At 35.7% G+C, this 23003-nt stretch overlaps 1 long non-coding RNA gene across 6 annotated transcripts in view; it reads left to right on the forward strand.

Annotated features, from left to right (window-relative positions):
- Positions 1–23003, forward strand: part of LOC122237769 — a 98245-nt gene that overhangs the window by 48791 nt on the left and 26451 nt on the right. For 5 of the 6 annotated variants that reach the window (XR_006216407.1, XR_006216406.1, XR_006216405.1 and 2 more), the window contains one exon: positions 6085–6140. The exons of the other annotated variant lie outside the window; for it this stretch is intronic. This is a non-coding gene — a long non-coding RNA (uncharacterized LOC122237769). The remainder of the gene's footprint in view (positions 1–6084; positions 6141–23003) is intronic. 6 annotated transcript variants of the gene reach the window in all.

The following is a 23003-nucleotide window of genomic DNA, read 5'->3' on the forward strand; positions in this document are numbered from 1 at the left end:
CTACAACAAAATGTTAAAATCACGCTCTATGTGGGTGGAACCTAGACAGTAATTTTTATTGGTTTAAGCCTTCCTCTGTGACTTCAGTGCACAGCCAAGGTCGAGTGCCACTACACTGTGTCAGAAGATTTCTAGCGTTTCTTCCTCATTGATTGTAAACCATCATGGAGCCCAAACTTGAGTTAATTAGCCTTTTGGATGTGAGAACCACTCTGTGGGTAACTAAGCCCAATTCACTGCCTTTCTAATCCCAGTTGAGTATACCTGGAATTCAGAAATTCAAAATGTTTATCTTTTCCCTGGTCTGCCAGAATATCGCAGGGTCCTATTCTTTTTCCACGAGTGCCCTTATCTTAGCGTAAGATACGTGGCTGATTTTTCCATTTAGTTGACTTTGACGACCTTCCAATTACATTCAGTCCTTGGACTTGATTCTCATTCATATCTGCCCTATGGCTACTGGAGATAAGGGACTCTTTTAGGTTTCCATAGAAGCTTTCTGATTTTTCATTCATGGTCTGAATCAGACCTTTAATTTTTTTTTCTTTTCTTTTGCTACAATCTTTGTAATAACCATTGTTGCCATAGTGACTAAGTGCCACAGCCACTTGATCTCCTAACGCCTTCCTTGCATCTGTACTTCATCGTATGCCACCACCAGTGATTATTTGACTAATCACGATGTCACAGCATGCCAGAGATTATCAGTGTACCATTTCCCCAAGCAAAGAAGCTATCTGTGAACTCTCAAATATGCTAGCTACCCATCCCAAGAACCTATTTTAAGGGTGTTTCCTGGGGCCACTTTTTGTGTCAATTACTGAATCACTCAAGATCCTGACAGGAAACAGGTGGTACAAATGGACCAATTAAGGAGAGTTTAATAAAGGACTACTTATAGAAATATATGTTGGAATATGAGAAACCAAAAAGAAATGGTAAAGCATTCTGGGGCTAGCAAAGGCTGGGAGCTTTTACTACCCCTCAGTATGAATTTTACTCTCGTTCCATCCTCTGATCTCCTGGCATCTCCCACTGAAAAAACCCAACCAGGATAAGCCTGCCCAGAGGTCAAGAGATATAGATCATACACCTAATAAAGAATAAACTCCTTTGGACATACAGAAAGAAGGAGAGGATATGGGGTATATTTAGAGGCATTGGAGAAAGTCTAGCAGACATCCAAATTGGATGCCTCATCTGAGCTCCAACATGTTTGTAAAACTCTTATTTACAAATGTCTTCAATTGGATATCTTAAAGACATCTCAGACCCAGGAGGTCAAAACCCACCTGAATCTAGTCTTCTTGCTGTTGAAAAGGAAATCTGCCTGAAAGCAAGAAAGTTAAACATAATCCTTAACATCATCTTCTCTTTTGCTTTCCAGTCCACCACCAATTTTTGGTGGATTTTAACTTAAATATTTCATGTACTTCTTTACTTCTTTCTATCATGATGACAACACTGTCACTATTGCAATATTTCCAAACTATTGTTACTTCTTTCTGTCATGGGTATAATACACTTGCTATTGTTTAAAAATTATTTAGATTTTTATTTTGAAATATAAAATAGATCCAGAAAATTGCATAATTCCTAAATGTGGAGTTCAGTGAATGACAGCAAAGCGGGCACTCATGTAACCACACTTGGTCAAGAAGTAGAACATAGTTAAAATACCAGCAGTTCCCCTTGAGTGGTTTCCAACCATTCCCTCCTCCTTTCTTCCCCAAAGGAGACCTGTTCTCTTGACCACAAGCACTATATAATAGTTTAGTTTTCAAACAGACTTCTTTTTTAATAGCTTTCTTCAAATATAATTCATTTATTTAGAATATGTTCATCACCCCTCACAAAAACCCTGTACCCCCTTAATAGTCACTTATCATTTTCCTCAGACTCCTTGCCCCAGAGTCCTAGGCAAACACCAATCTGCCTTTCATCTCTATAGATTTCCTTTTCTGGATATTTCATAGAACAGAATCATACAATATGTGGTCTTTTGCAACTGGCTTCTTTTGCTTGGCATAACATTTTCAAGGTTCATCTGCATCATAGTATGTATCAGTAGATCACTCCTTCTTACTGCCTAATAATAATTGTATTTATGGGTATAGTACATTTTATTCATTTATCAGCTGATAGACATTTGAACTATTTCTACTTTTTGGTTATTATGCATAATAATTATGAGCATTTGTGTAAAATTTTCTTGTGTGTGGTGCAGTTATTATTTAACTTAGATCATATCAAAAGAACGACTTAATAGAGAGTAATAGTAAAATAATGGCACTGCAAAGATATCCGTGCCTTAATCCCCCAAATCAGTGAATATGTTACCTTACATGGCAAAAATGACTTTATAGGTAAGACTGAGGTTAAATATTTCATGGTGGGAAGAATATCCTGGATTATCAAAGTGAAATTAATCTAATCTAATCTAATCTTTCAACTTTATGTGTTTCTCTTGATCTACTCTGTACTTCTCATTTTGTATATCCAAAGGAAGCTGTTAGTTTTCAGATGCATAAACTGTGTTCCCGGACCTCTGAGTGGTTGTTCTGGCTAAATTTGAGGCATCGTAATGTACCAGTTGTACCAAAGGGCTAAAGGAGAGTGAAGTTGGATTGTTTGTTACTCTGGCTCCTTCTCTTTCTGGCTATGGGTTTGCAGTGGTGCCATTTTTATTTGCCTTCTCTTAGAGGACCATTTTTTTGAGAAGACTTTTCTTTCCCTATTGAATTATTTTGGCACCATTGTGGAAAATCAATTGACCATAAATTTAAGGGTTTATTTTTGGGCTTTCAGCTCACTTCCATTTATTTATATGTCTATCCTTAGTCAAACACCATATTGTCTTGATTACTGTTGCCTTGAACTACATTTTGGAAATAGGAAATATGAGTCTTCGAACTTTGTTCTTCTTTTCCAAGATTGTTTTGGCTATTCTGGGCTCCTTGCATTTCCGTATGAATTTTAGGATCACCTTGTCATTTTATGCAAAGATACTGGGTGGAATTTTGTCAAGGAATGCCTTAAATCTTTAGATCAATTTTGGGAGTATTGCCATCTTAATAATTAAGTCTTCTGATCCTTGGTTATGGGCTGTCTTTCCATTTATTTGGGTCTTCTTTAATTTCTTTCGATAACGTTTTCTAGTTTTCAAGGTACAGGTCTTTTGCTTCATTTGTTAAATTTATTCCTAACTATTCTATTATTATTATCAATTCTACTGCAAATGGATTGTTTTCTTGATTTTATTTTGCATTATTTATTGTTAATATATAGAAGCATAATTGTTTTTTGTATATCGATCTTGTATTCTACAACCTTGCTATATTCATTTATTACTTCTAAGAGCTTTTTTTTTGTGTGTGTGGATTCCTCAGGAGTTTTTATATACAAGTACTTGTCATCTGCAAGTAAAGACACTTTTACTTCCTCCTGTCCAATGTGGAAGCCTTTTACTTTTTATTTTAATTTTTGACTGTCTTGGTTAGAATCTCCAAAACAACGTTTTATGTCTTGTTCCTGATCTCAAGGACAAAACATTCAGTTATTTTCCATTAATTGTGTTGTTAGTTGTGGGGTTTTTTAACCTTAACCTTTTCTAGGTCATGAAGTTCCCTTCTATTACTACTTTGTTGGTTTAAAAAAAAAATAAAAGTCTTTTATTAAATACTTTCTGAATTTATGGAGATAATCATATGGTTTTAATTCTTTATTTTATGAATGACGTGTATTATTTTCATTGTTTTTCGCAATTTTGAATTCTTGGGATAAATCTCACTTGGCCATGATACATAATCTTTTTATCTCATACCATATTTGGTTGGTAGTATTTTGTTGAGAATTTTACATCTATGTTCATAAGGAACATGATTTGTAGTTTTTTTATGATGCCATTTTCTGGTTTTGGTATCAGGTTCACAGGGTGTCATTGTATAACAAATTGGGAAATGTTACCTCTTCTATTTTTTCTGGAACAGTTTATGATGGATTACTGTTAACTCTTTAAACATCTTGTAGAATTCACCAGTGAAACTGAGTCTAGGTTTTTTCTTTACTGAAAGTTTTAAAATTACTAATTCAATGTATTTTCTTGTTATTTAGGTCTATTTAGCTTATCTTTTTTTTTTTTTGAGGCATTTTGTTACATTTGTTTCTAGGAATTTTCTAGTCTAAATTACTGATTGATTGATTGATTGATTGATGTTTATATTATTTTTGAGAGAGAGAGAGAGAGAGACAGAGCATGAGCAGGAGAGGGCAGAGACAGAGGGAGACACAGAATCTGAAGCAGGATCCAGGATCCAAGCTGTCAGCATAGAACCCGATTCGGGCTCAAAACCAAACCACAAGATCATGACATGTGCTGAAGTTGGATGCTTAACTGATTGAGCTACCCAGGCATCCCTTGTCTAAATTATTTGATTTGTTAACATATCCTTTTACTCTTAAGCTGTTTATTTATACTTAAGGTAGTTTTCTTGTGGATAATGTACGGTGTATACTTGGGTCTAGCTGTTACATTTGATCTGAAATACTTTTAAATAAGGTGTTTTGACCATTGATTTTTAATGTGATACCTGCTATGTTTGGGTACACATTTATCATCTATCCATTTGTTTCCTTTTTCTCATAATTGTTCTTTGGGCTTCTTCTTTTTTTTTCCCCTAACTTCTTTTGTATTAATTATATATTCTGTTTTATCTTATTTTCAATTTTATCTTATTTTATGACTTTATTAGCTATAAATTTTTATTATTTGTTTTAAGTTTTTAGTATACATCTTTAACTTATTGTTTATAAATAATAAATGATAGTTTATACTTTACCTCCAAGTGATATTATAATTTCACATATAACAAAAGAATCATAAAGTGGTGTTTCTCCATTTTTCTTCTATTGGCCTTTGTGCTATTGTTGTTATGTATTTTACTTCTACAGATGGTATAAACCCCATAATACATTGTTATTCATCTTGCTTTAAACTGCTAAATATCATTAAAAGGTCTTCAAATCTTAAAAAGAAAATCTTTTTTACATTCAACCACACAGTTACCATATCTGAGTTTCTCTGGTCCTTTATATAAAGCCATATTTCAATCTGATGGAATTTTCTTTCTGCCTGAAGGACTTTCCTTCACATTTCATATAGTGCAGGTTTCCTGGTTATAAATCCTTTCAGCTTTTGTATGTCTGCGAAACTCTTTATTTTTCTGTTGTAATTCAAAGATATTTTTGCTAGACATAGACTTCTAGGTTAAGAATTACTTTTATTTTAGTATTTTAAAAGTTTTCCATCATCTGGCTTGTACATTTTCTAGTGAGAAGTATTTTGTCATTCTTATCTTTGCTCTTCTTTAAGTAATGTATCTTTTTGGCTCAAGCTAATTCTAAGGTTCTTGATTTACCACTGCTTCCGAACTACTTAATTAGGATGCATCTTGATATAGTTTACTTCAAGTTTCTTATGCTCCAGTTCCATTTTATTTTGTAGACTTGAGGATTCATATTTTTCGCTCACTTTAGAGAATGTAGACATTTTTTGTGTTCCTCTCTTCATTTCACTCCAGGGATTCTAATTCAATGTGTAGTAGGCTGCTTCAAGTTGTCACTGACCCCATGTTCCTATTTTCAATACTGTTCTTTCTGCATTTCATTTTGAACAGCTTCTATTATTTTGGCCTTAAATTCACTCATTTTTTCTTCCATAAATTCTAATTTGCTGTTAATCTAAAGCAGTATATTTTTTAAAATCTTGAACGTTTTAGTTTTTATTTCTGGGTCTTCATGTTTCCACTTAACATGCTCCATTTTCTACTGGCTTCTTGAATGTATAAAACACACTTGTAATAACTGTTTTAATGCTCTTTTTTGCTAATTTGATCATTTGTACCATTTGGTGGTCAGTTATGAGTTACTAATATTTTCCCTCATGGTAGGTTGTATTTTCCTGCTTCTTTGTATATACCTGTTAATTGTTCATTAAATGGCAGGTACTACCAAGTTTACCTCTTTGGCTACTGGATATTTTTATATTGTTTTAATACTCATTAATACTCTTTTTTTCCCCTCTAGGATGAATATATGGTATGTGGGAACTGGCACTAGTCTGTGTCCTGTGTGAACATCAGGTATTGTTCCCTCTATTTCTTTAAGAATATTCTTTTTTTTTGGCCTCATCTGCATTTGGACATCTGTACTTGGCTAAAGACTGAGGTGTGATCCTCTGTAGATCTCTGGAATCCTCTGCATGTGCACTGAAGACCCCCACTATGCCCTGAAGACGAGTTATCTTGATATCCCTGGACACTTGACATAGTCTCTTCAACTCTGGGGGACTGGCAGTCTCCATTGGTTTCTTCCTCACTGTGCAATGGCCTGGAAGCTTTCTTCAAATAGTAAAGTGGGGCAATAGTAAGGCCAAATTCAGCTTTTACTTTCTCTTAGGGAAGTCCCAAGAATTTAAAACTCATGTTTCACTTGACTTTCCCTAGTGTTTTGCTTGTTTTGGGTAGGAGAGTAAATCTGGTCTCTGTTTGCTGGAAGTGGAAGTCCAATACCACATTATTATTTTTTAAAAGTTTATTTATTTATTTTGAGAGAAGGAGAGAGAGAGAGAGAGAGAGAGCAAGCAGGGGAGGGTCAGAGAGAGAGGGAGAAAGAGAATTCCAAGCAGAGTCTGGGCTTTAATGCAAGCCCTACGCTGGCTCAAACCGTGAGATCATGACCTGAGCTGAAATCAAGTGTTGGATGCTTAACCCACTGTCACAAAGGTGTCCCCAACTACATTATTTTAATTCATTTTCATCTTTACACCAATACCAACTTTTTCTAAATTTAATGCAACTTTAGTAGTGCTAGTTTCTTGACTATATTCTTCTTTTTCAAAATTGATGTTGACTATTTGGAATTCCTTGAATATCCATTTGATTGTTAGAATTTTCTCATCAATTTCTACCAAAAAAAAAAAAAAAGCATTGACAGGAATTGCATGAATTTATAGATCAATTTGCAGATGATTTCCATCTTAACAACATTAGGTTTTCCAAACTATGAAGCCAGTATATCTGTTCACTTACATATTTTCAACTTCTGTCATCAATATTTTGTAGTTTTTACTATAGAAATCTTAGTTGTCTTTCCTTGAATTTTTGGTTAGGTATACTATGTTTTGATGTTATTATAATTACATTTTCATTTGTGTCTTGTTAGAATGTAAAAACAATTGATTTTTAAATATGTATTATTGAAGCAGAACTGACATACAATACTATGTTAGTTCCAGGTGTACAATATAGTGATTTGATAATTCTGTACATTACTCAGTGTTCACTATGGTAAGTGTAGTTACCATCTGTCACCACACTATGGTATCAAAATATTCTTGACTATATTCTCTATGCTGTACCTTTCAGCTCAGTATTTTATAACTGGAAGCTTGTACCTCTTAATCTTCTTTCTCTATTTCACCAACCTCCCCACATTTCCTCTGGCAACCACTGGTTTGTTCTCTGTATTCTCTGTAAGAGTCTGTTTTTGTTTGTTCATAAAAACTAATATTTTTATATCATCCTTGTGTACTACAACTTGATCAATTTATTTATAAGTTCTAATAGGTTTTTAAAAAATCTTTTGCATTTTCTATATACCCATTCATGTCATCTGTTAATTATAAGTCTTTTTTCTTTATTTCCTTTTTGCTTGCTTATCTATTTAGTTAATTTCTTTATTGCACTAGGTAGGACCTCCAGTATTGTGTAGAGTAGAGGGGGAGGAATATGTGTTTTCTATATATTTCTGCACTTTGAATGGAAATATTCAGTATTTCACCATTAATTATGACATAACCTGTAGGCACTTCATAGATACCCTTTATGAGATGAGGTAAATCCCCTTCTATACTTAGTTTGAGAGTTTTTTTTTTTTAATCCTGAACTGATTAATTTTATCAAATTATTTTTCTGGGTATATTGAGATTATCATATGGTTTTCAAAATTAATAAATTTTGCTTTATGAAGTAGCATTTAATTAATCTTGGCAAAATGTTACATATGTACTAGAAAAGAGTGTATTTTATAAATACTTAAAATTCAAATCTTCTGAATACTTGCTGATTGTTTTTTAGCTACTAATACCATCAATTACTGAAAAATGACTATCACGATCTCTATATATGACTGTGGATTTGCTTATTTCTCCCTTTAGCAATATCAGTTTCTGCTTCATGTAATTAGGTGGATACTCCTTTAGAAATAGTAAATCATTTGGGAGATTAATATTTTTATTATAATAAAATATGCTTCTTTATCTCTGGTGATATTATTACCTGTACTTTAATGTTAATATAACCATAGGTACTTTCTTATGAGGAGGATGTGATGGTTTTTCATGGTTTCCATTCTTTTACTTTTAGTCTAAGCCCTCACACACAAAGTGCACCTTTCACAAATTTCATGCAACTATTTGGCTTTTTTTTTTTTAATTGTCATATAAGATTGGCATCTCTGCCTGTTAAAGTATTGTGTTCATTTTTTTTTAAGTTATTAACATACAGTGTTATATTAGTTTCAGGCGTACAATATAATGATTCAACAATTCTATACTGTTTTGCCAATTTATAATAGATGTAAATTTTGGCATGATTAGGTTTAATTTTCCCATCTTGCTACTTATTTTCTATTTGTCTCATGTTTTCTTTTTCTTTATTTCTCAAATTTTTAAAATCTTTATTAAAAATTTTTTTTAGTGCTTATTCATTTTTGAGAGATAGAAACAGAGTACGAGTGGGAGAGGGGGTAGAGAGAGACACACACAGAATCTGAAGCAGGCCCAGACTCTGAGCTGTCAGCACAGATCCCGACTTGGGGCGTGAACCCACGAACTGTGAGGTCATGACCTGAGCTATTTTCAGACACTCAACCTACTGAGCCACCTAGGTGCCCCATAATGTTTATTTATTTTTGAGAGAGGGAGAGAGTGAGACGCAGAATCCAAAGTAGGCTCCAGGCTCTGAGCTGTCCACGCAAGCCTGACGCGTGGCTTGAACTCATGAGCCATGAGATCCTGATTTGAGCCAAAGTCAGATGCTTAACTGACTGGGCCACCCAGTTTTCTTTTCTTTCTTTCTTTCTTTCTTTCTTTCTTTTTTAAATTATTTTTTAATGTTTATTTTTGACAGAGAGAGAGAGAGAGAGAGCTAGAGCATGAGAGGGGAAGGGCCAGAGAGAGAGGGAGATAGTGAATCTGAAACAGGCTCCAGGCTCTGAGCCGTCAGCACAGAGCTCCATGCAGGGCTTGAACTCAGGGACAGAGAGATCGTGACCTGAGCCAAAGTCAGACACTCAACCGACTGAGCCACCCAGGTGCCCCCACCCAGTTTTCTTTGTATCTTTATTTCTCTCCTTCCCACCCTACTTTCATTGGATGGTTAAAAAAAAAAGTTTAGATATACTTTTTATTTTAGAAGAATTTTAGGTTTACAGAAAAACTGTCAAGATAGTACAGAGTGCCATATATTTCAAACTCAGTTTCCCCTATTATTAACATCTTGTATTAGTAGGTACATTTGTTAGAATTAATGAACTAATATTGATACATCATTGTCAACTAAAGTTTATCCTCTATTCACAGTTACTATGTTTTACCTAGGAGTGCCTGGGTGGCTCAGCAGGTTTAGCATCTGACTCTTGATTTTGGCTCAGGTCATGATCTCAGGGTTCAATCCCCATGTGTTGGGCTCAGCAATGACAGTACAGAGCCTGTTTGGGATTTTCTCTTTCTCTCTCTCTCTCTCTGCCTCTCCCCCGCGCTCTCTCTCTCTCTCTCTCTCTCACTCAAAATAAACAAATAAACTTAAAAAAAAATAAAGTCTGTTTTCTGGTTCAGGTTTGTATCTAGGAAACCGTATTACATTTAATAGTCCTGTCTTCTTGGGTTCCTCTTGGCTATGACATTTTCTTAGACTTTCCTTGTCCTTAATGACTTTGACACTTTTAAAGAATATTGATCATTTTATAGAATGCCTCTCAATTGAGATTTGTCTGATATTTTATTCATGGTTAGACTGAGGTTATGGGCTTTAGCAGGAATATCAAAGAGGTGAAGTGCCATTTTCATCATGTCATATATTTTAAAAAAATTGTTTTGAGTATAGTTGACACACAATGCTACATTGGTTTCAGGAATACAACATAGTAATTCAACTTCTCACTATGTTATGCTATGCTCACCACAAATGTCATGTTCAAGAGCACATGATGTTAACCTTGATCACCTGGCTGAGGTAGTTTGTCAGGTGTTGCAGTGTAAAATTAATCTTTTCCTTACATGTTTCCATACTATATTCTTTGGAAGGAAGTTGCTATCCAGTATACACTTAAGGAATGGGAAGTTATGCTTCCACTCCTTGAGGGGGCGGTATCTACATAAATTATTTGGAATTCTTCTGCAGACATTTTTGTCTATTCCCTTTCATTTATTAACTTATTCAGTCATTTATTTATACCAATAAAGACTTATAAACATGTGTTTTTAAAATTTTTTTTAATGTTTTTATTTATTTTTGAAGGAGACAGAGAGACAGAGCATGAGCAGGGGAGGAGCAGAGAGAGAGAGGGAGACACAGAATCCGAAGCAGGCTCCAGGCTCTGAGCTGTCAGCGCAGAGCCTGGTGCGGGGCTCGAACTCACGAACTGTGAGATCATGAACTGAGTCGAAGTACGATGCTTAACCGGCTGAGCCACCCAGGGGCCCTGGATATGTATTTTTTACATTATATAATAATCCAATATTATTTTGTTACATTGCTTAATTTTTTGGCCATTGGGAACGTTTTTGGTGTGCTTCTGTGTTCTTTGATATACCCTTAATCATCATGTCATCATGTGTCTTTTTATACAGTGATATTAGTAACCATCATCTGGGTACTAGATGTGCTCATTTCTACTGGGGTGTTGATATTTCTGAGCCTTCTAAAGAAACAAAGCAATGGAATATATGTGTGAATACTAATCCACGTATATACCTATATAAAAAATATTTAGGTGGTCTGGGTTGCTCAGTTGGTTAAGCTTCCAACTTCGACTAGGCTCAGATCTCACAGTTTGTGGCTTTGAGCCCCACGTCGGGCTCTGTGCCGACAGCTCAGAGCCTGGAGCCTGCTTCAGATTCTGTGTCTCCCTCTCTCTCTGCCCTTCCCCACTCATGATTTGTCTCTGTCTCAAAAATAAATAAAACATTAAAAAAATTAAAAAAAAAAGCATTAAGTCGTGAGGTGCTTCGGTGGCTCAGTGGGTTAAGCGTCTGACTTCGGTTCAGGTCACAATCTCATGGTTCGTGGGTTTAAGCCCCACATTGGGCTCTGTGCTGACAGCTCAGAGCCTGGAGCCTGCTTTGGATTCTGTGTCTCTCTCTCTGCCCCTCCCCACCCATGCTCTGTCTCAAAAATAAATAAACATTAAAGAAATTTTAAAGTTGTTTCTTTTTTTAAAATTTGTTCAACGTTTATTTTTGGGAGACAGAGGCAGAGTGTAAGCAGGGGAGGGGCAAAGAGAGAGGGAGACCCAGAATCTGAAGCAGGCTCCAGGTGCGGGATCATGACCTGGGTTGAAGTCAGATGCTTAACCCAGTGAGCCACCCAGGCGTCCCAACATTAAAAAAATGTTAAAAATGTATATATGGAACAATCTACATCTACATTAAGCTAAACATGAATTTCTACTTATGTCTCTATTTCTAATCCACTACATATGGAACATTCCACCCTCTTTTCCTTGCATATCTGTAAGCACCCACAACAACAATGAGAAAGTGCCTCTCTTCCACCATCTACAGCTAATTATTCGATTCCAATATACATATATAGCAGTATTCTTTCTTAATTCACACCCCTGTGGAAAATAACATATCCAATAGAGCACAATGCTAACATACAGTGCTTTTTGCCTTTCGTCTTACGAATGTCATTCATTTTCAAACTTAGTTCAGCACTTTTTCTATCTTCTGTTTTCAGTGAGATTGTTTCATATATTTGTAATATAATTAGGTTTTTTTTGGTTGCATTCTACATTCTATTCTAGAAACACCCAAACTTCTTAACTTTGCATAAACTTTATGTGCTGCAAAATTCTATGAGCATTAACAAAATGCATTTTGTCACAGATCCAACATTATAGCTTTCTTTGGTTTCTTTTAGTTTTCCATTTATTTCCTCTATTAGCTCTTTAGCTATCTTGTTTTCATACATTTACATATAAAAATATACATAATATGTATTTATCTTATTTTAATAATATCCCTGTAATCATAATATGCATCATTAACTTAACACTATTTTGCATTAAGGTAATGACAATTCACAGATAATATTACCACCTTACTACAGAACAATTCCATTTACCTCTCATTCTTTGTACTATTGCTGCCATTTATTTTATTTCTATATGTTATAAACCACATAATATATTATTACTACTAATTTAAATGTCATTGTCTTTTAAGATTTTGCTAAAAGGAAAAATATAGTACTTACATTTCCCCACATATTTACTGTGATTGGCTATCTATATTCCTTACTCTAGATATTGGTGTCCGTTTTCACTTACTTCAGCCTGAAAACTTCTCTTTAGCTTTAAGTGTAGTGTTGGTATATGGAGAATGAATTCTTGCAACTTACTGTTATCTGAATATTTCTTTAATATGTTGTTTTTTAAAAGTATATTTTCACTGGATATGGAATTCTAAATTGATTTTTTTTTTATTTTCAACATTTAAAAGATGGTGCTCCATTGATGTCTGGCTCCCCTTCCTATATACATGATGTCTTATTTATCTGGTGGCTGCTTTTAGAATTTTCTCTTTATATTTGTTCTCAAAAATTTGACTGTGCTGCACCTGTGACTTTCTTCTTATTTTCCTTGGTGTTTCCTGTGCTTTATGGGTTTGTAAGTTGAGATTTTTAATCAAGTCTTGAAACTGTTTGGCCATTATTTAAATTTTTTTTTTGCCAAATCTTTTATATCTTCTTATTCAAGAATAAAGATTACACATGTGTGTACTAATTTAATATATTTCCCTAGGGTTCTAATCCCTTGTTTAGTTTTTTGGCTTTTTTTTCCCCCTAATCTTATATCCTTGTGTGCTTTTATTTGGATAATTACTACTGATATATCTTTAGGTCCAACAATTGTTTCTACTGCTTTTTTTCTATCTTTTTTTTTGTTAAAATAATCTAATAAATTTTTATGTCTTATTCTGTACTTTTCAGTTCAAAATGTCAATTTAATTCTACATTATTTGACATCTCTCCTAGAATCATTCATAGTTTTTCATTTTATACTATAAATTAGTTAGCACTTTTATAACAGTCATTTTAAAATCCTTGATGACTAATTATGCCATCTGAACTATCTGTGAATTTCCTTCTGTTGATTAATTTTGCTCTTGATTATGGGCCATTTTTTTTCTACTTCTTCATATCTTTTCACAAAGCAGCATAACATGTGGTGTGTCTGAAAGAATAATGGATATTAAATTATTGTATCTCTGTCTCTGGGATGTGCCATCTCATTCTTTAATCAGGCATCTAAGGTGAGGGGCTGCTCTGTCTGACTTTTGTCCGGACTGAATTTTTTTTAACGCACTTAATTTTTTTAGAGCAATTTCAAGTTCAGCAAAATTGAGAGGAAGGTACAGAGATATCTGACATACTTCTTACCCCCCCCCACACACACACATAGTTTCCGTGTTATTAACATCTCCCTAAAAGTGGTGCATTTTTGAAAACTGATGAACCGACACTGACACATCATCATCACCCAAAGTCCATGGTTTACATTATGGTTTCCTCTTAGTGTTGTACATTCTGTGAGATCAGACCAAATGTATGATGACACGGATCCATCATTATAGTACCATATAGAATATTTTTGCCGCCCTAAAATCCCTCTGTTCTCTGACTATTCATCCCTCCCTCCACCCCTGAAGCTTGAATTAGGTTGTGCTCACCGCTGGTTTCAAATAGGATTGTAAAGACTGTGCTTTGCCCCTTAGCTTTACTCCCACGTTCAGGGCAGCAGCTGCAGAGGGGCTAATCTTTTGACCTTTTCAGAACTGGAGCTGGCAGTAGTTTGGGGTTTAGTATTGGTTGGTTTTGCTTCCCTTTTGTAGTATTCTTCAGCAAGTCCTGGAATCTGAGGACTGGGAGACTGCATACACACTGTTTTCCAGGCTATGGTCATTTCTAGTTCTGTCACCTTTTCTGCCATTTCCTCGTCAATACTTCTGGGGAGGAGATAGTTAAAATGAGGTATTTGTTTTTGCATTTGGAGCTTTCCAGATAGCAGTCTCTCTTGCCACCCATGCTGTCATTTAAAAGTCATTTAAAAGTCTCCTTGTAAATTCTCTCTAAGGCATGCCTCCTCTCTGTACACCTGCATTCACAACAGACACTTGTCACTATTGTGACAAGGTTGACACCTCTGCCCTTGTTTGTCCACCTATGAAGATTTCATTTCTTCTTGGTAGTAATTTACTGTGGCATTTTGCATCAACTGTGATTCAATAGCTTTATAGAAAAGCCTGCTTTATATTTTATCAGATTTTTTCTGTTGTGAACATGGGTGCTATGTTCTTCTTAATACCTTAAGCAGAACTGAAACTCTCCACAATCACTTATTTCTTGGGCTTCTCTAACATGCTACTCATGCGCTTTATCTCATCCACTCTTTCCTTTCCTTTTACAAAACGACACATTTGCAACAACACAACCAAAGCTATCTTTAAAAAATGGCATAAGCCTGTTTATGTTTCCCTAGTGGGTCGATGCTTTATTTTTGTATGGGAATCATAAGACACTTCTTCTCTGGATCCTTCGGGCAAATGCCACTTCATAACGAGGCTTTCTTTGGTTACCAGTTTATCTCCAAAGTAACCAAAGACTGTAGACATTAGATTTAAAACTGACAGATGAACTTGATTAATCTTCAATTGTTTGAAAGTTGTTATATATTAGTCAGCTCAGGCTGCCATAAAAAAAATAAATAAATCACAGACAGGGTGGCTTTAAACAACACAAATTTATTTTCTAATAGTTCTGGAAGCCAGAAGTCCATGGTCAAAGTGCTGGCAAATTTGATTTCTAGTGAGGGCTCTCTTCTTGCCTTGTAGGTGGTTATCAGTTTGCTGTGTCTTCACACGACCTCTCTTCATGAGCACTGATATAGAGAGAGCTCTGGTGTTCCTTCCTTCTAAGGGCGCCAGAATTATCACATTGAGGGTCCACCATTATGACCTCATTTATCCTCAATTCCCTTCATAAAGACCTTATCTCCAACTACAGTCACATTAGGTGTTAGGGCTTCAACATATGAATTTTTGGGTGACACAACTCAATACATAGCAGTTGATTCCAATGTTATATCTAAAATTCAAATTACATTTGATTTTTATCCATGTATTTTACTTGTTTATCTGTGCATTACTTATGCCTGGTTATCCAGGTATTTGAAGGCTTAGCCATGCTGTCTTCTGAATTAGTACTGTTTAACCCCAGAAAGAAAGGATCTGAAGTCGTTTCTCCAAACTATCTTGAAGCAACAGGATAAATAGTGGGTTCCATTACTGAGACTCACTGTGATTCACATGTAATTAAATGAGGCAGGACAGACTCAATCTCTTGGTAACCTTCAAATGGTAGGGATGAATCAACCTCCCTTCTCTGTGTTGTTGTACATGGAAGCCTACCTAGGATAGGAAGGAGCTTTCCTATCTTTCTCCTTGAATAAATCCTTCCATTTCTTTCCACTGTATCTATTATGGATGGAATGTAGTCTTAAGGTCTACTTTTATTTTACTCGTAGGTAGTACTCATTGTAATACAGACCCATCATCCATTCTGTCATCAGTGATTTGTCTAAGTCAGTTATAATTCTATCTCCCTCCTTGATTTTATCCAAGAATATCCATGTAACTCTGGCCTTTGGGATATAAAGAAAAGTCTGCTGAGAGGCTTCATGGAATTAGGTTATTCTTAAGAGAATAGAAGAACAGGTGCATGGGTTCTTGACTGAATATGAGATCAGCAACCATTTTTTTTTGTCTGTTTAATTATGAAATGAACACTGAGAGTAGCAGAGCAAAGTGGTAGAATGAATCTTTTCCCTGATAAATTGTTGAACCACCGAGTTGGTCAATCTTATAGCTCACTCTAGCTCTGGGTCTCCTGTTATGAGTGACATAATAAATTACTGATTTCTGTTACTGGCAGCCAAATATCTCTGAAACAATACACTATCAATGGTGAGTCTGTTATGTATATGTATCAGTTCATTGGGAGGATTAAAAAACCTGCTTCTACCTTTATCTTTAGAAATAAAACCATTATTCCTTCATCAGACTGTATCCTCAATGGCTTTTTCTCTCATTTCCATGTTCTTAATATGGCCTACAAAGTCAACATAACTTTGACCTGTTCCCTATTTTCATATGTGGTAAAGAGTCACATATGCCTTTATTTAACTCCCCCAGTGAACGGAGCTGTGTCCTAGAGTAGCACCTTTTCACAAGCTATTCCTTTTCCTCTCATGGCCCTGCCACCAAATTCATTTAGGTAGCATTCAGTCATTTTTAAATTCTCAACGACAAATTTTCTCTGTGATAACTCCCTGACCAGGCCCGGCTCCCTTACTCTTTGCCTTTATAGCTTCCTGGAGTTTCACCCTCTTCGCCCTTTCTGAGTTTGTGGCTATAGAATTGTACCATTATTTGGACATTTGTATTTCTTGATAATTATGTTTTAAGCCTCAAAACGTGAAGTCTGCTTTGTTTTTGTCTGTTTCGTAACATACACGCCATACACAGTGTCTGTACTGGTTTGCTCTGGCTGTGGAAGCAAAATACCACAGACTGAGTGGTTTAAACAGCAGAAACTTATTTTTCCCAGTTTTGGATGCTAGAAATCCAAGATCAAGGTTTTGGAAGTTTTGCTTTTTTTCTAAGGCATCTTTTCTTGGCTTGTAGATAATTACCTTCTTGCTGTGTGCTTTCATTATCTTTCCTATGTGTGTATACATCCCTGGTCTCTCACTTTCTTTCTCTCTCTCTCTCTCTCTCTCTCTCTCTCTCTGTGTGTGTGTCCAAATTTTCTCTTTTTATAAGAATATCAGTCATTAAAAAAAAATACTGGCTATATTGTATTAGGGCCCATCCTAAAGGCCTCATTTTAATTTAATCACTCATTTACAGAATTTATCTCCAAATATAGTTGTATCCTGAGATATTGAGAGATAGAGATTCAGCAAATAAATTTTGAATGAAACTGTTTAATACATAACAGTACCTAATATAGTGCTTTGTCATAGGAAGTGTTCATCAAATAATTTTTTTGTGAAAAGAATGAATACAGGAGTGGATTTTTCTAAAGATAACATAATTAAAGCCAACTGCCATGCTCATTTCTTGCCTCTGATTAGTCTGGTGAGTGTGCATCCCTCTATTAGAGAAGAGTCTAGAAAAGGCAAAATAGTTCACTTACTATTTTCCATGAAGTAGTGTGGTGATTCAAAATTTCCATATGATCTTGCCACTTTTCTACCATCCCATATTTAGATGAAGGCAATTGAAATGAGGTATGTGTTTGACTGGTAAAATACAAATACACACACACACACACACACACACACACACATTTAAAAAAAAAAACAAAAGAAATACATTAATTTGCCATTTCACATGGTATTTGTCTAACAAATATATTCACTGTAAAGTCCTATTGAAAAAAAAAAGTCTCTCATACTATCTAGGGGCAGTTGGATAGTTTTAATGTTCATTTAGCAAGTTTTAATTGACCATCTACCATGAACCAGCCAGTAGCTCAGGAACTGGACATAAAAAGTGAATGATTTACAATATTATTTTAAGACATAGTCTAGATGAGGAAGACAGACAAGAGGAAAGTACATCTAAGTTTTTGTTTTTTTTTTAATGCTGAGAAAATAGAAATTACAGGATATTATGGAAGCACTATAAAGACTACCTGACCCAATCTGGGACATTTCTGTTGTGACTTTTCTTGACTGCAAGTGATAGAAAACCCATTCTGAGCTAGCTATTTTTTTTTCTTTTTTTGAAAAAAAAAAAAAAAAGACTTATTTGATTCAGAATCTAAAGAGTCCAGGAGTACAATACTTTGGAAAGCAGTTGGATTCAGGGCTCAAGGAATGTCATGGTCCTGAATTTCTGTCTCTTGGTTTTGCTTAGTACTTGTCCATGTGGTAGTTTCTCTTCAGGCTCCAAGAGGTGGAATCTTGCAGCAGCAGCCCTACTCTACAGTCTCACTTAAAGTCCAGGGGAAGAGAGGCCCTCTTTTACAGCAGCCATCACAAACACCAGAGTATTCTTACTGTATTCGCTCACGTCCCATGTCGACCTCTCAGCTAATCACTATGGCCAGGATCATTTGATGAACTGACCCAGTTAGTATCCAGTCAGCCTGTAAGGGCTGAAAACGAAGAGATAGTGAAGCCCAGATGAAAACTGCAAGAATAAGGGCACCTGGGTGGTTCAGTCAGTTAAGTGTCTGACTTCGGCTCAGGTCATGATCTCATGGTTCATGAGTTTGAGCCCCGCATTGGGCTTTGTGCTGACAGCTCAGAGCCTGGAAACTGCTTCAGATTCTGCATCTCCCTCTTTCTCTGCCCCTCCCCTGCTCGCACTCTGTCTCTCTCTCTCTGTCTCTCAAAAATAAATAAACATTAAAAAAAATTTTTTTTAAGAAAAAAAAGAAAATTGCAAGAATGTTCATTCATCCATTCTGCAAGTCTGTATTAAGCACCTGTTATAACCAGGATCCATTCTAGGTGTTAGGGAGACAACAGTGGCCAAAATAGAATCTGTGATCTCATGAAGTTTATATTATATTGGGGCAATGATAAATGAATAGGTACATAAATAAATATGCAATACACCAAATAGATATAAATATTATGTTGGGCAAGAGGTTTAGGGCATACAGTGGTGTTGGGCAGAGGATTTGCTACTTATAAGAGGGCCAGGAATGGTGGCTCTGATAAGGAAATCTGAAGTGAGTATCCATTAATGCATCTATTTAAGTGAGGAAGAACAGTCCAGACAAAAAAAAAATGTTCAAGGCCATGACCTGGAAGCATGTTTGCTATGTTTGAAAAAAGCAAGGAGACCTGTGGGCCTGGAGCACAGCAAACCATGAAGAGAGAGGGGAGGATATCAGATCTGGTGGAGAAAAGACAAATAGGGTCTTAGAAGCTAAAATAAAGACGTTGGCTTAATGATATGGGACCAGCAGTGGGATTGGGGAAAGGAATGACATGCTTTGATTTGCGTTTTAAAAGGATAATTCTTGCAATTGTGTGTGTCATAAACTGTAGATGGATAAAGGTGTAGGTCGACCAATTTATAGACTACTAACGTAATCCAGGCAAGGGATCATCTTGACAAATAACACCTTTGCCTACAGTGTTATTGGTCGTGGTGTGGAAAAGTGGTCTGATACAGGATTCGTTCTGAAAGCAGAGCTCACGAGGACTTGCTGACAGATAGAAGGTGTGGGAGTAAAAAGGAGGAGTTATAGATGGTTCCAAGTTGTTTTCCCTTGACCAGCTGGAAAAAAATGGGCTTATGTTTTTGCTAAGTAGACAATATTGTAGTAAAGACAGGCTTTAGGAAGAAGATCAGAAACCTAGTTTTAGATATGCTAATTTTGAGCTACTAGCAATTAAACACATTGTTGAATGTGTTAGTCTAGACTGCAAGGCAGAGTACTGGGTGGGTTCAAAGTTTGTGCATTGTGGCATGTAGGTGTTAGTTAAGCCAGGAGACTGCCTAAGATCCCTTAAACAATATATATAGGAAAGAGAAAAAGAATGAGAACTGAGACCTGGAAATTCTGACAGTAAGAAGGCAAGTTGAGGAGAAGAAGGAAAAGGATACTACAAAGAAGGATCGGGCTTGAGGGTAAAAGGAGAAACAAGTGTGGCTAAGATTCCAAAAAAAGAAAAGCCATTCAAAGGATAGGAGTGATCAGCCGGGCCAAATATTTCTGGTAGGTCCAATAAGATAAGAGTGGAAAATTGACATTCGTATTTAGCTGCAGGTAAATCATTGGTAATGAAAAAACAAATGATTGTTCAGTAGAATCAATGAATTAATGATCGATTCAGTACAATTGCGGGAATAAAAACTCATGTGAAGGGGTTTAAGGGAGCAATGGAAGGGAAGAATTCAGATAAGGCACATAGACCACATTTTTAAGGAGTTTTTTGTTTTTTTTTTTTGTTTTTTTTTTTTTTGCAGAGAATTGTGGTCATTGGAGAGAAGAGGGGGAGGCATGAGATGGTTGTTTTTATGGTTATGGAAGTAGTCCAGTAAAGAAGGAAAACTTGATGATTCCACAGAAAGGGGACTAATTGATGGAACAACGTCTTTAAGAAGGCAGGAGGCAATGGGGTAGATCCAAGCAGTTGGCTTAGATAAGAATATGGATAGTACATCTGTAATAACATGCTCAAAGGACAAGGTAGGATAAATGAACAGATGTAGATAGGTGAGTGAATGTGTGGTTGGGGTCTGGAAGTTTTATCCTTATAGCTTCAGTATTCGTACTGCTGTAGGAAACATAGTAAATGAAAATGAAGATGTGGCAATACAGGCTGAAGGTTGCAGGAGAGACAAAATGTATGAAATTGTCAGCTGGGTAGTGGGACAATGACTGGCCCCAGCAAATATACCAGTATCATTGGGTGTTTGTGAGAGCCCTGGTGGGTCATCAATACATCAAACAGCACAGTCGTGTTTTCCTCCAGGCACTTTCTACTAGGAAAATACAAGTACAGGATGGGTAGAAAGTTGGATTTATCCAGCAGTAGGTTTCTCCAAGTACTAAGAATGTAGAGAGATTGGTGGAGCAAATTAGGTGCATGCAAATAAATAGTTTCTCTAATTTTTGCATGGTCTGTGGTCATAATCTGATTCAAGAGGAAAGTGAAGACCAGCTACTTTTGGAAGAAAGAGACATGTATTCTGGAAAGAGTAGTAACAAACGTCTATTGTGAAATTGACTCTTCTGAACTTGGCATGCAATGTTATGTTTGGCTGTAGACTGACACACACATATATCATATCAAATCTGAATATCTCTAAATTATATAAAAATATAATTCTATAATGCTTTAAAACAACTGAGAGTAGTCAAAGTTGAAACATTTGTCCATTTATTTCTTCAAACTCATAGCAGCATAAATAATAAGAATGTGAAAATCACGTGCACTTCTGGAGAAACTGATTTTTGAGAATAAGCATGTTATCTTGCAAAGAACTACACTGAATTTGGAGCATATATAATTAAATCTGACTGTAAAGGATGTATGGATTTTTTTCTGGAATGGTAAGGAAAATAACTGATATCCATAGAACATAGTAGAAAGTGACACATGTTATTAGGAGGTCCACAGGAAATGATCTGATGTTTCACAGGAATGGGTGTATCAATCAGAAAAAGAAAGAGAGAGAGAGAATGAGAGAGAGAGACAATGCTACAGCTTCATGCTATGAAGTTTAATCATTTTCTGAATAATCTTGTTTCCAACCAATTAAATTTAGATTTGACTAGAGAACCTGTTCCTGACTCGTTTTCACCAAGTTTCTGTATGCCCATTAATCCAACACCACTGTGTAAGATTTGAATACAGACCTAAGGTCAAGTGGAGAGAGAAGTGGGTGTCAGGGCGTCCATCTTGCTTGTGTGACTGGTGGAGGTGGCGTGGTTAGGGAACTGGAAGCTGTCACGTCAGTGTCCTGATTTAGCAGCTTCCTTCTCTGGAAGCCCCTGATGTTAGAAGAGGCAGAAACAGGACGTTGTTCTAGATTTGTTGTCAAGTTGAGAGTTGTTCCTCTTATCTATTTTATCTTGCTTCCCAAGAAAGTCATTCAACACCCAGTGATAAATCTCCCTTTGTTCAAACTAGCTTGAATGGATTCTGTCCTCTGCATCAGAAACCCAGAGGAAAAAGAGAAAAAGCCTTTGAGAGCTAGAAACTTGACCTGACCAATGAGTGCCTCACACATCACAATCACCTTGAATCTATGCTAAGCATAAGCATTCCTGGGATACATTGTCTGACTGATGCAAAAGTGATCAAAGAGTCTCTATTTTTAACTAATGCCCATATATGATTCTGATGTGGCCAATCTCTACAGCAGTGAAACTTTGGTGTCCCTTGATTCAGAGAAATTATTCAGAGGTCTTAATGAAACTTAGTATCAAAAATGTGCCTGTGGTTTTTCTGTGGTATGGGTTGATTGAATTTGTAGATGAAAAATAATCTTTTATTGGCAATTCCCAGATCTCTGGCATTATTGTTAAGTTTAGCGATATCTCAACTCACTGACCACAGAAGTGCTTATGTACCCACATACTCACATACATAACCCAAACACCATTTTGAGATAGTTATTTTCTTGGATTTAAAAAATCATGATGTAAGGTAGCAGATATCTACATTTGATTTTTCTTTTCATGATGTAAGGTAGCAGATATCTACACTTGATTTTTCTTTTAAAAACAGAACCGAATGTATGGTACCTCTTGCTTTGTGCCAACAATACAGTTAATGCAAAGAGAGATTTTTGTTTGTTTTTTTCATTAAGGAAATTTTATCCTGTCATCAAAAACAATATGTTGAAAAAAATTAATCATACTTCAATTTTTCTCTTTTGGACATTTATAATCCTCTTCCCCAAATATTTTCTTTCCAGAGTGGCTTTTTAGGGTAGATTTTTTTTTTTTAATTTAAAAACTTAACTAATCATAATCTTAGATGTCCCTGGAAGTCTAAAAAAAATACATTCACCATAAAATAATTACTGAACAGATAAAAATTTTCCTTTCTGCCTCCTTGCTCATATATATTGCTGTAATACTTTTGATCATATTTTTTATTCTTTTTTATAATTAATTTTACAT

Source organism: Panthera tigris, chromosome B1 (genome assembly GCF_018350195.1).
Source record: "Panthera tigris isolate Pti1 chromosome B1, P.tigris_Pti1_mat1.1, whole genome shotgun sequence".
Lineage (NCBI taxonomy): Eukaryota > Metazoa > Chordata > Mammalia > Carnivora > Felidae > Panthera > Panthera tigris.